General features: G+C 38.4%; 2 protein-coding genes across 4 annotated transcripts in view; one reads left to right on the forward strand and one right to left on the reverse strand.

Moving 5' to 3' along the window:
• The window catches only part of Pdcd10 (programmed cell death 10), a 42,119-nt gene extending 27,834 nt beyond the window's left edge, over positions 1-14,285 (reverse strand). The window contains exon 1 of one of the 2 annotated variants that reach the window (XM_087629646.1): positions 14,198-14,285. The gene's annotated coding sequence lies outside the window, so the exon portion shown is untranslated. The remainder of the gene's footprint in view (positions 1-14,197) is intronic. The other variant, NM_001009542.3, reaches the window with a different exon arrangement.
• Positions 14,286-15,014: 729 nt separating this feature from the next.
• The window catches only part of Serpini1 (serpin family I member 1), an 86,314-nt gene continuing 82,858 nt past the window's right edge, over positions 15,015-18,470 (forward strand). The window contains exon 1 of one of the 2 annotated variants that reach the window (XM_087614365.1): positions 15,015-15,117. The gene's annotated coding sequence lies outside the window, so the exon portion shown is untranslated. 2 annotated transcript variants of the gene reach the window in all.

The following is an 18,470-nucleotide window of genomic DNA, read 5'->3' on the forward strand; positions in this document are numbered from 1 at the left end:
CTAATATGCTTGTTAGCTTCACTGTAACTGCAGCAGCAGCAATTTGCTTCATAAACAATCGAATAGGAAAGATTTATTTGTCTCAGTTTTGGAGGTTTCAACCCACTCTGAAGGTGTAGTAGGTTAGCAGATGTGATAGATGGGAGCAGCCAGAAATTCTCTCTTTTCTCCACTCTAGCTGATCTGGACGCCTTGCTTATGGGACCATGTTACTCACAGAAGCAGGTCTGGACAGATTTTCCCTTTAAAGTATTCTGGAAAATGCTCATGGCTATAGTGAAGTGTTTTACTAAGCTTTTAGGTACTTCCTATTCCAATCAGCTTAACAGTCAATACAGAAAATCACAATGCACACCGATTTACCCATGGTCACAAGTACTTCCTAACACAACTTAGCTTAGTCAGCTACCATGTACTTGACTTCAATTCCCACCCCACATAGAAAAAAGCAGGCATGAGCGTAAAAGTACATATACATGTGATTCTAGAGTAGGGAAAACACAGAGCCAGATACCTGAGATTAATTGGCCAGCCCAGTCTATCCTAGCCCAATTTAGTAACTAAGCCCCACCACCTACTGAGAAATACTGTTTTATAAAGCAAAGTGGATGGATGCCCCTGAGGAACAACATCCAGATCTAACCTTACGGGACACGGATGGACACGGACGGTCACAGACACGGATGGACTCTCTCTCTCTCTCTCTCTCTCTCTCTCTCTCTGTGTGTGTGTGTGTGTGTGTGACGTTTTGTTGATACAGCATGAACCTATCAGAAATGGTTCTATGTTTCTCTGTTTATTGTGCTGCTTCAGAGGAAACTCTTCAGTTCAAGGTGAGTTTTGTAGGTGTATTGCTATCCTACTATAGAATAAGTAACAAGAAGAACAAAACCCACCATGGGTTGTAAGTCTTTAGACATTTTTCAACTGATACTCTTAACTTTTTGTTTAGAAACAAAGGTTATGATGTAGGATTCCAATACAAATGGAACCTTCTCATGAATATTTCTCTTATTCCCTGAATATTCAAAATAGTACCATTAAATTCTGATGTAAAAAAAAACAGCTTGAAATATGAAATGAGTTTAAAATAATTACCACTTGTTCAGAATGAATAGGCAAAAAATAGATTGTTGGCCACTTCTGAAACTACCAAACTCAATATTTAGGGTTCCTGCCCTACATGACCAACACTAGTCTGCTCATGTAAAAAGCTACAGTATCTCAGAGTTTCCTGAAACAGACTCACTTTACTCCATCTGGGACCTGAGAGATAATTCTAGCTCCACTAGTAGTGACAATTGACAAAGGGTACAGACAAGCAGAAATTCTTGGAACTGGGCTAAATGTGGTTCTTTAGTGAAAAGGGATTCTTAAAAAAACCTCTATATTTTCATTATTTAGTAAGAACCAAACCAGACCAACCAAACAACCAAACAACATGTACCTTACTCTAGCATGGTGCAGAGTCCATGTGTTCTGTTCCAATTCATGTGCATTTCTTTTCCCCATAAGAAAGTTATAGGTAGCATACAGCAAAGTTTAAATGAATAAAGAATGTTTGCAGACAATTTTTAAGTTTAGCCTTGCTAATAATTTTTTTAAGTACCAAGCTTAGTAAAATGAAAGCAAACACAGAAAGCTAATCCTATTAAATTCTATTCTTAAGTCATCTTTAGCAGTTTTAACTTTCATTTTAGTTATCCCAAGTTCTTCCTATTGCAAGACAGTAACCCCAGAAATCATTCTGATTATTTCTCATCCTGAAAGGAAATGAAAAAAAATACTAAAAAATAAAGCAAGCAAAATCAAAATTTCAACAGGAATTTACACAAAAGTAAAATTATATTCTAAATGGTAGCCAAGTATAAAGTCTAATATCTTGTTTGTATCATGCCCACTAGAATGTTTATTCTTGTTGCTGTTTAGATTCCAAAGGCACAGCTGGTGTACATTTTTGATTTCCTTAAGAAAAGGTCACATTAAGTAACCTTGGCTATCCTGGGACTCATGTAGACCAGGCTCATCACAAGCTCCCAGAGATCTGCCTGCCTATGCCTGAGTGCTGGGTCTGTACCTCCATGTCCAGCAACATTTTATGCTTAACAAGATTCTCCAAGTACAAGAATTTCCAACACTATCTAACTTTGCTTTACATCCAAAGATATGAAAGGGGCCAATACACTTAGCAGACAGTAAATCTTTCTCTTTGAAAGTTTTAGCTCCCAACTGGTGAGATATCTGAACCATCACCAACTATTTAGGAGCTTATTAGCAACACTGATTTCTAAGACAACTTATTCAGAATCCAGGTATCTATTCTAAACAGATAACGCAGATGAGCAGATGAGTGTCATGAAGCGGGGAGTCTGGGAATCACTGATATGTAAAAAAAGAAAATTCAGTTGCTACGGCAAGGACACAAGTAAAATGATGTCAGATGAAGTATTTGGAAAATGTGCAGCATGCTTTATTGAGTTCTGGTTACCACATTTTCCCCATCAGCAACAGACAGGTGGTGATGCTATATCCTTTCTGAGTACTTAATATTCTAAAATTCTAACATTTCCATTATGGTATCAATTACAGGTTCAGAAAATAAAAACCCTCAACAGATCATGAGAATTGTTTATAAGTCTAGCATAGAGATCTTCTCTAAGAGCTGTTTGACTAGAAGTTCTGAATGTTCACTTTGTTTTCTCTTCATAAATATCAAAAATCTCACTAGTTAATTCCCTAGAAAAACTAGTTACCTAGCCTCCTGCCCCGAACTGTCCAGACCACAGTACAGCCATTTCACAAAGGAGAATGCTCTAATCTGTCCCATGATCTTCACACCTTTTAGGGTAGATCAAAATGATAGTTACTAAAGAGCTAAAATTTCCTAAAATTTGAAAAGAGGAAGGCATGAGGAATACTGCAAGCAGGAAATTCTACTTAGATAAATAAGCTTCAAATCTTCAAAATATACTTATATTACCAAGCTTATGGAATGCTGTATTTAGAAACATAAACAAGTATCTTGCTTATAGATAAGCACTACACTGTTATGTGTGTTTATATACGTGCATATCTTTAATAAGATCGAATAGTTTTACAGAAAGCTACGGGGGAAATGAAGTAAAGTCTGCAACATGGGTTTCAATTCTGTTATATATTAAATTATGTTGTGTGTGAACAAGTCATCTCACCTCTACCAATTAGATTCTTCTTTAAGTTAGATAATTAGTTACTGTACTTAAAAGAGATTGAATTAAAAATAAAGTAGTTTATAAACAAAACTCTAACAACTCTATATTAAATTTTAAGTTTTTAAGCATTGTACTTTACATATTTTTTCCAGAAAACTACATTATGTCATAATGACATCTCATTTCTCTAGAAAGTCCAGTCTATTTAATTAAATTTTAAAGAGCACTCCTTTGTTGAACCAGTTTCCAGACACTTCTATGCTGAAATAATCCTTTTTTCCTCTTTCCGAACTGAGTATCTCAAATATAATGTTATAGTAAAACAAAGCTAACATGGAGAATTGGTACCCAGAAATGGGAGATGTTGACGATAGCTATTTATGAGACAATATGGAGGAGTCTTTGGAATTTGGGGATTGGTTTTAGGAGGAGAGCTTGGAAACGTTCAGAAGTAGGTGAGACCAAATGACATATAAGGTGAAGGAATATAAGGAATGTAAAGTGAAGGATGACTATGTCATATCAGAAAACAAGGACGCATAAAAGGAAGTCCAGCTGATGAGGGTCCCAGTGGAAATGAAGACTACACTGGCAGCTGTCACAGCACTGGGGGTCAGGAGGACAATGTATTTGCCTACTCTCTGGTACTCTGAGGAGAAACAAGTTTAAATATGAACGGACAAGCTTATCTGGAAAGGAAACCCCAGGAGAGCAAGGCAAGTCACAAAATGATATAATAATGTAATAGATATTGCCAGTAGACAAACTTTACAATGACGACAATCATAAGGAAAGGGGAATGAGTGTGCGTTAAGATACCAGAGGGTGTGTTAGCTAGGCTGGCAGGAATTTACCAAAAAAAAAAAAAAAAAAAGGTAACAGTTTGAGAGTACACATGAGAGTAGAATGATGCCTCAGGGTACCTTGTGAATCTGTAAACCACTACACCCATCAATGTCTCAAAGGCTTAGAACAGCAGACATTTTAGGCAATGTAGATCAGAATCCTGGGAGAAGAGCATCCTGATATCCCTTCACTGTTCAAGGTAGGGAATTTCCTAGGATTTATTTCCTATTTCAGCCAAGCAGAAACACAGAGGTAGCTTCCATGTTTCCAGCAGGCCCTGGTAGCAGACCTTGCCATCTTCTATCTGATGCTGGTTCTTCAGGAATGCAGAGTTAAGGAGTAAGTCCTGTAGGTTTTCACCTACATTTCAAAAGAAGCCTGGTAGACAGGCTATTATACAGTATGGTTGTGGTCCTGGAAATTCACTCCAAATGAGCAAAATGTGAGCTGAAGGACTGAAGCTTTAGTTTATAATGGAGACTATGATAAGGAAGAAGTGACATGTAGTCTCATCAGGTAAAACTAAAGGAAGCATGAAAGTCACTCCAAGAAAGTAGCCACGTGGGCAGTAACTAACAAGTTAAGTAAGAGTAGAACTGCCCAAGCCCTCAGAGAAGTCTGTATTTTGCCAGTGTGCCCTAAGAACAGACGTTAGAATTTGATGTCTGCCTTGCTGAGTTTCCCAGGTGCTTAGGGCTCATCACTCCTTTCAGACTCCTAATTTCTCCCCCTTGGGATGGAAATGGGTACCTTTTCCATGTTCCACTACTGTTATTTTAGAATGGCTTTCTTTTGGATTTTTACAAGTGCTTGAAGCTAAGTTATATTGAGTCACTCGGGACTCTGGACTTGAACTGTGGAGAAAGGTAAGAACAGCTAAGCCTCTGCAACTCTGAGAAATTGACTAAATGTGTTTACATAATATGGAGACAAACCTTGATAGGACAGACTAAATCCTGTCATTTGGAACTTCCACGTGTTTCAGAACCTCAGATGTTGACAGCTTTGTTTCCAAAGAAGTGATATTAGGAACAGGTAGAAACTTTTATAAGTAGAATTGGTCCAAAAACCTTTGATCAAAGATATTATGGCCTTCAATATTTTAAATTCCTAAACCTTTTCCTTTTGTGATGAGTGATTTTATTTTTGCCTGGATGGGCTCTATTTCCAAGGCACTGGGGTCATTTGACCATAGACTGCCATCAAGTTGTTTATCGCGGGTATTTTGTTATAGAAAAGGAAAGATACCAGACTTCCACATTAATATTGCCTGCAGGACAACAGGGCCAGGAGTTCTGCATATATTCTTGGGAATATCCTGGGCATGGACACTCAAAAACAATGATTAACTCTATAAATCCTAATGGAAACTGTGAAAATACAGTTTATTATTACTGATAGGGCAATATATGGGGCAAAGTAAATATTAGCTGTTATGGTCAAGTGGAGAAATATTCATGCACTTGGGATGAAGTTGGGCAGTCGGGCAGCCTCCATAGCCAACTCTCCAGAGTATCAAGGACCCTGGGAATGGGAAAGGTGGTAAAAATAATGGTTTGAAACCTCTTTAGGAGAGCAGAACTTTCTTGTCCAAAAAAAAACTTCCCCACCTCTTTCCCTGTGTGTGTGTCTGTGAGAAAGTGAGTGTATGAGAAATAAAATATTAAACTATTCTTTCCTTTAATAAATTAATTAAGCACTTAAAACCTGTTAGTCCCTCTCTCTCATAAGAGCCCTGATACATGTACATCTCTTCTCAAAATGAAAAATCACCATTCTACAGGCAGTCACTAACATAAGCATTATAAACAAAACATGAATGAGCAGTCTAACAGTAAGGTTAAGAGAACACAGGATATCTAAACACAAACTTTTCTATAACTCAATACCAGATCACAATCTCTAGCCAGTATCTCTCCTTGCTATAATAGAGGTTAATGCAGTTAAGAAAGCTAATTGCTAAAGTACTGAAACTTTACATTGAAAACTTGCCATCGTAGATATCAAGTCCAGTCTTCAACTTTCACAATTCAGAAACAGAATGGTGGCTGATGTATGAGTCAAATACATTAATATGCTTCCAAGGCTTACTCTATTTCGTGTTTACAAACTGAAGTGCTATGTTACTTGGCCTTTGTACCACCTGTGACTCAATGTGAACACAGGCAAGAGTTGCTGTGATCTCCCATAGAACTAACTGTTAGGAGACCCAAGAAGGCAGGAATGTAGGGAGATTTGACTTTGTGGGATTTTAATTTGGTATATCTGACTCACCTTAAAGTCAATTATTATACTATGTCAAATACATATGTATTTTGGGGGAAATTACAAATCTATGAAGTGGCAGGAAGTATTTTTTCTACAGTATATGGCAAGAGATAAATCCTTAGGTTTGGTAGAAAGATAGCTTGAATTTTTTGCTCAACTGGGTTATATTGCTTAAATTATTTAATAACTTTCTAAACTCATTTGAGAATTAATGCTGATTGAAGTTTTCACCTTGCAAGTTTGTTAAGAATACTACGTGTATTTAAAATAACGAAGTAGCTGACATCCAACAAGCATCTAATCCCCATGGTTAGAGATATTTCATCAGAGCTCTGTCAGCCTGGCATGGCTTGAGGTTGAAGGGAGCATAAGACCAATCAGAGTAAAGTACAAATTCTGACTTGCAGGGCATGGTGAATTCATGTCTCCTTCAATTCTGCCACCTGCAGAGGCCTTTTATGTCTCATCTCCAGCCTGCCTATACATAGCACAGAATGATCTAATGCTGACAGTGTCATACTGGTCACACACACCATTTTCAAAACTTTTTCTCTCATTTGCTAAGTTACTTTGGCCATCAAAATTCCTATTACTCACAGGTAATTATCTCAGTTTGAAGATACAAAAAGAAGTTAGTCATCAAATGAACTTTATGATTATTTAAAGCAATGGCATTAAAACTATCACCTTGGGGGCTGAACAGATAGCTCAGTGCTTGAGAGCACTGGCTGCTCTTCGGAAGAACCTGAGTTCAATTCCCAGAACCTACATGGTGGCTAAGAACCACCTGTAACTACATCTCGGAAAATCCAATGACTTCTTCTGCACTCTGTGGGCACTGCACACATATGATACAGACATATACACAGGGAAAATATTCATGTACATAAAAGCAAAATCCCCAGAACCTACTTTTATTTTCTTAATGAACACAGATCAGCTTAATTGAGTAGCACAGTAAAATCAAGATATGATCAAAGACTGAGTAACACTGTAGTAAAACTAAACATCTAGAGTGACCAAAGTTAACACACAGAACTGGAGATCAGTTGGGTAATGGGAAATGGGAATAAGAAAATAGCAAATGGCTTCTACTGTATTTGAAAAAATCACTCTTTCAGGGAATAATACACATTTCTTATGGTAATTCTTTGTATTTCTTACTTCACTGGCAAAATAGAACTCAAAATAAAAAAAAAATTGCCCTCTTGAACATGTTCTTCTTCTGGCTATAAAGTTCTCGTGTAGGTATTCATAAAATAACTGAAGTCATTTAGTGTTTAATTGAAGACATGGTAGTTTTCCTTTTGATTAGCATCTGTGATCTCTCCTTTTAATTTCACAATATAACACTTTTTTTAAATTTTCTTAGAAATTCAAGTAAATAAGCTCTTCAGATCATGCTTCTTTTCTCTAAAGTTATAAGACCATTCTGAACCCTGTCTACTCGCTCTGTTCCAAATCCCTCATCCTATCTACCCTTTAAAACCTGCAGAATAGGTAAGGTTCTCTACAATATAAAACAAAAACATTGTTCTTTACTTCATGTTTTTACACCACAACAAGGTACTCTAAATGTTGATAGAATCTGTAGCAGCAAATAACAAATTGCCCCTGGTTCTCTTATTTAACGTTAGGTGCTAAATGAGCATAAAATTCTCTCAATGATGCCACTAAACTTTACCTTTTACTCCTAACTGATCTCAAATACAAATGATCTCAGTTGTAGCAAGGTAACAGAATGGCTATCTTTGTGGTATTTAGAGTCCCGTCTATAACCTTCACCTTGTAAAACTGTTTATTCATTTGTAAGAACATCTATAGAATCTCCATACTATCAAACTGTCAATTTTGGCATGGATAAAGGCATTCTTCAAAGTATGTGTATTTTTGAATAAAAAGGCTGTGGTATTCAAAATCCTTTGGAATCAAGAAAGCCTTGAAACAATTTAAAGTGTCAAAGAGGGCCACTGCTGCCTAGAGGCCAGGTCTGACTCACTGAACACTGTCAAGAACCTTTTGTTGTATAGCCTTACATAAGTATGAGAAGGCAGCAAGGGTATAATATTTTAGGGTTTTGTCATTCCTTCAATCCAATCACAGCTGGATTCCAGGTCATCCAAATAAAGACAGGATGGCTAAATAAGACAAGAAGAGCCATTTAAGTGCCAAGAGCCAGACAGCAAGTTAGAGAAAGCATCATTTTCCCTCTATATCATTTATGGCTGCTAATTATCCAACAAAAATTTATATGTACAAATTTGTATGTGCATTAAAATGTCTAAGTACCAAAGAAATGATCTTCACATTTCCTTTTTTCTCTACCTCCTGAAGTTTAAATTCCTTAAAAGATTTATCCATTTTTCTATTTCTAGTACCTGTCAAAACTCCGCATAGTTTAAGTCAGCAATAGTGTTAGCCAAAGATAGAGGGAAGTCAGTCAATCCAAGCCTTTGAAAATGAATGGAACTGCAGGAACAGTCACTGAAGAACAAAAGAGTACTCCTGCATCCAGTAAGCCACACCTACTTTAAGAAAGCTAGTGCTCACAAATTTCCTTGTACACAAGTCCCAGACTAAGATTAGAAAATGGCCTGTCATTCCCGTCAAACTCAGTCATAGATCCTCAATTTGAGCAGCTCCCAGCACTAATTTTGAGCAAGAAATTATGATATATAGCACCAGGTTATAGATATTTTCCAATAGTATCTGAAGAGGAAATCAAACACTTAAATTACCAGTCTAAAAGAAAATCTATTTCACAGATGCAGAAAAACTGGATGTAACAAAAGTGGTTGTCATCTCTGCTGTGTGAACTTCCTAACAGATTTGAAGTTTAACTGTCTTATTAAATAACAGTAATTGTGCCCCAGTGACCTTGGCATTTGGAGGACAAATTCTCTGTAACTGCAACTCTAATGCTACAAGCAGGCCTTTAACCATGAGCACCATTTTACTGAAATGACTAAAAGCCTGGAATCTCTAGCGAGCTAGCCTGAACTAAACTGCTAATTCCAAGCAAATATGAGTTCTGTGATCGTGGGCAAGTAACTTAAATCTCTCTATATCTTATCTTCTTTGTTCACAAATTGGGGATAATAGAACACTGACCTCCTAACCTATGGTGACTGTAAGAACTGTAGGTGGGCGTGTGAAATGCTTGGCATATACAGTGGCCATCTACTAGATTTTAGCTCATTGCAAAGTAGACAATTTCACAAATAAAACACACTCAACTAATATGTAAACGAATCAATCAAGGTATCATTACAGTGGAATTTAGTCTTACTTGTGGTACACTTGTTCCCAAGCGACTAATTTTACTGAGGAAAGGGAGATTAATTTAATTAATTTCCAGCACTTACCCAATAATTCAGTGTAAATAAAAATAATAATAATTCAGTGATTACGAAAATCCTTGTACTTCTTTCGTTCCTAAACTAACGCCGGATTCTAAGCAACTATAAAAGGAGATTAAATAAGTTCAAATCACTTTTGTGTATTTTAAAAAATGGCTTCCCATACTCCAAATGTAAAAATGGCCTTGAAAAATAAAACTAATATTGTGATGCCAGTCAAGATTGTGTTTTGTAACTTAAATAAAATTCCTATGTTTATATGAAGTTGAATTATGAAATTAACTTCAACTTCAGCAAATAAATTAATTTTAATTACCCTAATAGAAGTGCTTTCATTTTAATTTTTGTGAATGTGTATAAATATTCTATTGCCCAAATCTGAAACTCACAGTATTTGAAATGCACAAGGCAGACTGTGCTTGCCCATGTTATGTGTGATGTTGGTGCATAGTCCATCTTCTACAATCTTCAGAGGAAAAACTTGCATACTGGCTAAAAGTTCTTAGTAATAATAGCTAATATAATAACCCTAACATTCTATCAAAACATAAGTAATTGCTTGATTTCCTGCAAACTGCATTATTGTGAGGTAAATATTAAGTTTTTATTGAAGATTCAAATAATATTCAGACTACGTTTCAAACCCATGGTTAATAATAAACCTTAGCACATCAGTGAAACTGAAAGCAATCAGAATATTCTAGTGGTAAATGAACTGGTAAACAGGTAGATGAGTAAAGGCTATATAACTCAGCTGTTACATGTATTTATTATATTAGCATGGTACTAAGAAAAGTTACAGAATTTGTCTTCCAGACAAAATCTCGCCTATATCCTTAAAATTTTGTTTGTAAACTTAGAAACACTTTTAATCTTATAAGTGTCATATGTTCAAAGCAGTAAAATATTACCTTAAATCCCTCAATTATATTTTTTCAAGCCAGCATTTCTCTGTATAGCCCTCGCTGTCCTGGAACTTGCTCTGTACACCAGGCTGGCCTCAAACTCAGACATCTACTTGCTTTTGCCTCCATACGAAGTGCTAGGATTGAAGGCATGCACCACCACTGCCCTGCTACAAATAGAACTTATAAGAAGTGAAAATTGTCTAAGTCCCTCTGAAATTAGAAAGTTAAGTTTCCCAAAATCATCTTCTCTCAAGGTTGTATTAAATCCAGGATAAAACCACAACTCCCCCCATCCGACCCCCCCAAAAACAAACCAAACCAACAAACAAACAAAAAACAGAAACACAGGTGTCAGGTTTATATTCAAAGCTTTGCTCTAGTCCTTGTAAGACTTTAAAAACGTCACTGTATTCTTTGGAGTCCAATGAGTAAATTTACTTCTAGTTTTGATGTTCTTAGCTATAAGGCAAGTGAAATAATTGTTTGAAGCTAAAATCTAAGGGAAGATAGAGTCTATTAAACGCTTCTTCCATATCTGTATTTTGCTATAATGAATCTTACTTGCTTAAAAAAAAAAAAAACCAAAAAACGCAGTAACAAGGTTTCTAAATTGCTGAGTTACACAAAAATTCTGCTGTAAAAGAAAATACAACTCCCTTATATTTCCATAAAATTAATTATTTAGACTTTAGAGATCTTCAAGAAACAGTACCTTTCTACAATTTACATTAAACTCCTTTATATCTGTCCTAAATTCCTCAACTGTAATTCCTTTGAAAAAACTCTACATCTTTCAAGGGCTTTAAGGAACAAGATGCTTCATTCATTTCTGTATTTCTGCCTCTAGCACTGTGCTGGCACTGTGCTTGAATATATGCATTTATTCATTCACTCCGCAAATAGTTACTGAACACTCACTTTATGCAAATTAGTGTAAAAGGCAGGCTAAGGCATCAGAACAAATGAGAAGGCCTTGCTCAAATAACTTTTAGTAAGATGTTATGAGATGTTAAAATACTGTTGAATCAGTATAGAAATAATAAGTTCCTACTGTGATAGTGTCAATGGTATTAACTCATAATATGTTGTAGAGTGGGAATCTACTCTGGTTAAGGGAAGGAAGGTTCAGAGAAAGGCAGGCTTTGAAGGGATTGGCCATATTCGGAAAGGGAGGATGAAACTGGACAGGTGGAGAGTTGGACTTTGTAAAATGGTCCCCAAATCAGGAAGAAACTTGTGAGAGAAAAGCAAATAGCTGAGGATAAGTTTGGAAACATTCAGGAAATCGAGGAAAAATTGGTGGCATTAATCAGAATAAGAGGGCAATGACATCTGTAATGGCTAGTCTTTTTCTTACGTAAAATAATCAAAGTTTGGACACAATATTAAAGATCAATAGTCAAAATACCTGGATTAATTATAAGCTGATCTGTTACAGGTCTTATGACCCTGGGAAAGTCACCTAACCAATCCATAGCTTTTCCATTCCCTATAGCAACTTCAGTATTCTATCAACCAAGACTACAAAGATAAATGACACAGACCCTGCTCTTACAGACTACTCTGAGAGAAAGATGGCTGAATGAGGAAGACCTCCAAGGACCCACAAAGGATCGTGTCGGAAAGTGGAGGCAAAGTTCCTTAAGAGAACCAATGTGGGCACTGCAGGTACAACAGCCAGCTCTCTGAGCTCTAGCTGGAGATCGAAGGATTTTAAATAGAGCAGTAACACTGCTCAGCTCAGTACTACAACCATAGTGCTGAACCCTACAGCATAATGGAACTCAGAGATACAGACACTTAGAGTAGGACTAAATCAAAGACAAAAACATTTTTTGTTGTTAAAAAAAGCCCTTCCATAACACATAGCTGCATGCCATTTAAAATTCATTTCATACCTTTCCCAGCAAACAGCAAATGTCTACACTGTCATTTATAAAATATATTCACATTCTTGCTTTACCAACATTGACTTATATATGGCCCACTCGAATTAATGCGGGCTTTTACTCTACTTTAAAACCAATTAACCCCAGATATCTCCCCTTTTGTTAGTAATTTTTTTCCTTACTATGAACTACTCTATGCATGGTATTACATTATTTTTGATTTTGCCTCATTTGATGGTACTACACCTCTCCATTTACTTTAAAAGGCCCCATAAACTAAGACCATTTTAACTGGAACAATAGATGAACAAAGGTTCTTCTGATCCCAGAAAGAGCTTTGCATTAAAAAGACAAAAAAAATTAGTATTAATCATGGCAAGCACATTTAACATACAGCATATATATTTACAGTATATACTAGGTATTTATATTTAATTTACATAGTAGGCCTGCATTACTTTTCATTCACTATAGAAACATCATTTTATCATTTATTAACATTAAGAATGAATTAAAACTCACAAATGATGCCCAGATAAGAATATTTACAAGTGTATGTTTTTATTGTCTACACATGGAGTAAAGAAAATGAGGGAAAAAATAAAAATCTCACACAAAAAAAAGGTCACTTCTAGTAATGAACATGTTATAATTTCTCCATGATTCTGCACTTAATTTTCACTTAAATTAATTTCTCTAAAATAACTCTTTGTGAAAGTTTCACCCGTAGTTTTCGAAAACGGTAAGATAATAGAAAGGAAAACGACTAATGACTATTCTCTTAACAGCAACACTGAGCATATTCCTAAATATTTTCTATCCTTTAAGAATGGCGCACGGAAGTTGAGTGTTATCATTTAGTATACCCCAGGAAAAGGGGTAAATATCTAAGCTATAATGATCCTTCCTGTTTTGACAGAACATTGTAGAGAGGATGCTTTGGCAAAGCTTTCACTCTCTTCAACAAACCAACTCCCTGCACCTCACAACCCTTTCCGACAAACAGGCACACTACTTTGCAACTTCTTCTATCTGCTTCCAGTACTACCACCCAACTCCCCACTCTTTCTTTCTAAGCAGACAACTCTAGTAGAAACTGGACTTTCGAAGGACTAGACTCAGAAGATCTGTGTGACCTTGGGCACGTCATTTGTTTCTCCGGGTTTTCTCACTAGCATCCCAAAGTGAAAGTGCTTTGAGTGCACCTGAGAAGTATACATCCAACTGACGTATTAGAGTTAAGAGGCACAAACCTTCCTAGTTAAGAATCACCTCCGTAGAGAGGAAATTGGAACTGAGTAGTAACTGTCAACATTGGCTCTCTTCTTCCCTCAAAGGGCATAACCCCAGTCACACCGGGAGCCGACTCCCGAGCACCCACCGATCCCTCCAGGCCTAGCCCAGCTCTAGCCTCACCTGCCCCGGACCCCACCCCACCACATCCGCCCCCTCCGTCGGTGGAGATCCAGGAGGCCGACCTCACCCTTCCTTTCCACCCGCACCCACAGCGGACTTCCTGGAGGCGACGGGCCAGGCTAGGCAAGCGGCATTTACAAACTAGCTTCACGCAGCTCACATAGAGACCTCGCTGACGCCCAGAGGGCCCCGCTCCCCACCCGGCCGCCCCGCCGGCCAAAGCCCAGCCCTAGCACCTCCGCTTCGGCCCCGGCCTGACCCCGGGCCGCTCTGGCTGCCGGCGGAGCCGTGCGGACCCGAACCGAGAAACCTCGTCTTACCAGTAACTGAGGCACGGACTTCACTTCCCACCTTTGGAGCCCTCTTCAACTCCCGGATCAATTCACTCCGGCGACGCCGGAAGGACCCGAGAGGAACCAGGCGTTGTCCGGAATCCTGCCCAGCAGGAGTCGCGCAAGGGCCGATGGGGATTGGTAGTTCCTCCTTCCATTTCTGATAGCACTTTCTGTAATAGTAAGACTACATTTCCCAGAAGGACGTGCGAGAGCGCCTTAGGCGATAGGTGGGGACACTTCTAGCAAATAAGAAGAGAGTTCCCTGTCTTTGCGGGAGGAGGGGAGATGTGCCCAGAAACGGAGGGAGGGCGGGGCCGACTCTCACCTGCACCAGTCAGAATGTGAAGCCAGCCCACAACGCCACGCCCACCGGTGGGAGGTGCCCGCGGATGGGTGTAAGGAATTGGGCGGGGCACCAGAGGTAGCAAGTGAAGAGAGGCTGGGCTGGGTCCAAGGATAGGCGGGGAAGAAGCCTCTGGGGACTAGATGGGTGGGTGGGCTCCACCTAGTCCGAAGCAACAGTACGCCGCCCCCAGGACAACTCACTCCAGTGTTCACCGAGCCAGCCCGCTGAGAAAACTAAGTCGGACCTGAGGAAGGGCCAGGTGCGATGCCAGAGGGGAGAATGTTGGAGGTGGAGCGGCCGGAGAACCAGGAGCTAAGAGACTCAAAACCCTGTACCGCTCTGCGCCTAGGATGCGCAGACAGCAGAGGGAGGAGCCGCGGTCGGAGCCTCGGCCAATTAGAGGCGGGGAAGGCGGAGCTTGAATCTCAGAAGAAGCCTGGGCTCAGCCTGGTCTATAGTTTCCCTGGAGAGAGGCAAGAGCAGGATCCCGAGCGAACACATCCTGCCCAGCATCCTCTCCAGCATCCCAAGCCAAGCCGAGGTTGCAGGTGTGAGGGAGGTAAGCGTGGGCGCCACTTGCGGGCAACAGCACACCCCCGGGGAAGGCAGGCATCTGACAATAGGAACGCCAGGGCACAGGCGAAAGAGTGCTATGTTGACTTAGGATAGCGGTGCAAACCTTTTCATGGGAACGGTATACAATTATGGACTTTGGTGGGGAGAAAAAAGCAAAAGATAACTCCGCTTGGGGTGTTAAGGGCGCGGTTAGGGATTTTGTTTTGAGTTGCACCATTAAAACTGGTCTGGGAGATCGCAAGATTGAAGAAAACCCTGCTAATTGAGTACCAGGTGGACGATGTCACGCTAGATGCGTAGCTGGTAAAAAGCAAAAATGGCATTGATATAGAATCACTTCGGAACTGTTTCACTAGGAAAATAACTTTGTCCTCTTCAGTGCCTGATGCTTGTGTTGGATGAGCTTGTCCTGCCTCGGACCTGTTATCCAAGGCGGTTTTATTGCAGGTTGCTGGGATTGCAAAAGATCTGGGTTAAAGAAGCAAATATTACGATAGGATGGGTTCGGGCTAAACCTATCCTAAGTATAACTTTTACCAGTAATAATGAGAAAATAAATTGAAACGGGTGGATATTTAGCTTTCCTTCCAGCTGGCGCTGGAATATTGAAACAAAGACCTGGATTTAGCCTACAACAGGAACATATGGTGTACTTCATCGCTGCTCCTTATTCTCCCATTTGTGTCCGGTAACATTTGTTCATCTTTTAAAAACAGGAGTACAAGGGAAGCTGTGCGGAGGAGCTTTCCTCTGTTGAAGAGAGGATGTGTAAAATGATAACCTTTAATATGTTATAATGGGTTCTCAGTTTAGAGGTACATAGTATTGCAAAATAATAGTTCATTCTCATTGCGTGTATACTCTTTTGAATGTTAGTGTAATACATATGGGTGGAATTATGCTGTTATACTTAGTGACGATAATAGTCAATCCTATCTCTCTGTAACTAATGCAGATTACAGCCTTTCGGTTTGGAAAAGTAGTAAAATTCTACGCGCTTAGTTCATTTTCTTCCTAAATAGTGTCCCAGATTATATGCCTGTTAATCGTAGTATCACATTGCAGCATGTTCTGCTCTGAAACGGCTTTGTTGTGACAGCAGACTATTCCATAGGGTGTCAGAATACTTTAGATTTTTTTTTAAAAAGGGTCAATAAGATCCAGAAATTACCTTCTTTTTTTTTTCTTTTGGCATGCTATTCTGGTTTACTTTAGGATTATGAATTTTGTTTTTGCAGTGCACACAAGGTGCCTTTTTAAAACTGAAATGGCTCAAAGGTATTCTCTCCATTACTTAAGGTTCAGTCCTACTAAGTGCTGGCACTGATGAGAGATGCCCACCACTAAATTTATTCCTTCTCTCCCACGTTCTCACACACCAAAGAATTGGGTACACAGAGAAATCTTTTTTAAAAAAATAAACAAAACAAAGAAATATCTAGGCTTAGATTGAGCAGATCATGTAAGTGTGGGAAAACACTACAGAAACCACTAAACTTAGCAGCCACAGTAAGGATGGACGCTGCCTTTGGTACACTACTGGAGACCTATTAATCGGCTGATGTGCTCTCTAAACAATGCTTTTGGGAGAGAAAATGTGATCTGGTGGTTTAATAAAACTTGGAAAAGATTGTGCTTGCCCTTGTTATGTGTGATGTAGGTGCATAGTCCTGAGTCAGAGTCTTAGTTCTCAGGCTCTATGCTGATTCATTTGGAAAGTGAATACCTGTTGTCTCTGGTTACTCCCTCCACAAAATGATAATAGTTAATTATGTGACTGGCAATGAAGTTCTTTCAGAGCCTTTATTAGAAGGGCCTTTTGAAAGAATTTTGGTGGAAATCAGTCAATAACAAAGAAAATAAATGGATAGAAAATAATTTCCATGAAAGCAGCTGAAATGAAGATTTTTTTTTAAATCTCATCTAACTACATAGATAGTAGGCTCTGAGATGTCCTAAGACTACAATTAAGAATGCAAGAGATTTCAATTTTAAAATACCTAATATTCCCCTGTTTGTGAGATCTGATCCATTTAAGAATGTCAGTGGACTGGATTCTTGGGAATAAGAAAACTGCTTTTCTACGTGAGAGCAAACTGTTAGTATATCATGCTCGGACAGTTATTTTCACCATGAACTCTTCATCCAGTTGAATTAACATTCATATCAATTTCAAATTACCTGAGGTCTTTTCTTGGTTATTGTTGGGAAAGGTCATTCAATTAATACAAAATACCAGCTATGATATGAAGCAGGCTATTTATCCTGCTGGTCTATCCAGCTGGGGCAAACTGCTCAGGAGATGACACCCTTTTAGCTAAAAGACTTGGTTAATTTCAAATGGCATTATCTTTGGACCTCTCTTTAAATTTAAAATTCTGATTCTGAGACTATGGAGTGAAAGTAAATTTGACTGGAATGCATCTCTAGCAGGAGGTTTGGAGACTGTCCTTGACACAACAGAGAAAGCACTTACAGGTTTGACATCAAAAGGTCTGGGAGCAAATTGGAGACCAGGAAATAGATATTTATAAAACTACTTGAGAAACATAGCCTTGGCATCAGAGAAAAGATACTTGATATTTTGTGTTAAATTCATGTAAAAGAGAGTACAGCTTTCCTTTCTCAACCAGTAATTTCTACAGAACTATATCCATAATGCAAACATGACTTTTTTTTGCACTTGTGAGTCACTAAAGTCATTAATACATTAAATTTTAAACAGTTATAGGTTATAAACACAGAACAAATACACTGATGGTATTACTTGGAGAAAAATTTAAGGAAAGTGAAAAGTTAAGTGATATTTATCCCCTTACTTAAGCAGACAATCAGTTTAAACAACAACCAATTTATCTAAATTTATCAAAAATTTTTAAGGTTAAATTCTGGCTTGGAAATCTGGAGCAATTGTTTATTCAAATAAGGATTTGTTTTGCTTTTTTACTTTTGCAGCTAACATTTGGATAATTCTGTTTTTTTTTATTTTCACAGGTTGTATAAATAATAGTTTCCATAAATGTAGAGCAGGATATTTTCATTGTCATGGTCAATACTAGGATTCAAAGCTAAGCCCACAGGCAAGATAAACTAGTGCTCTACCATTGAACTATTAACTTACTAAACTTGGAATAGGGGATCTTCTCAGTCTTTGGTTTGGTTTTGTTTCTTAGGATGTTACTAATGACTTAGGTTGCTCTTGAAATTGTGATTTCCCTGCCTTAACTTCTCCAGGAGTTAGTTGAGTTTTTGGGCCCACACCCATACCTAGGCTTTTATCTTAGAACGGAGAGCATTATGCTCTCTAGACCAGGTGCTTCTCTTTAATCTCCTGTT

This window comes from Rattus norvegicus, chromosome 2 (assembly GCF_021556685.1).
Source record: "Rattus norvegicus strain SHRSP/BbbUtx chromosome 2, alternate assembly SHRSP_T2T, whole genome shotgun sequence".
NCBI lineage: Eukaryota > Metazoa > Chordata > Mammalia > Rodentia > Muridae > Rattus > Rattus norvegicus.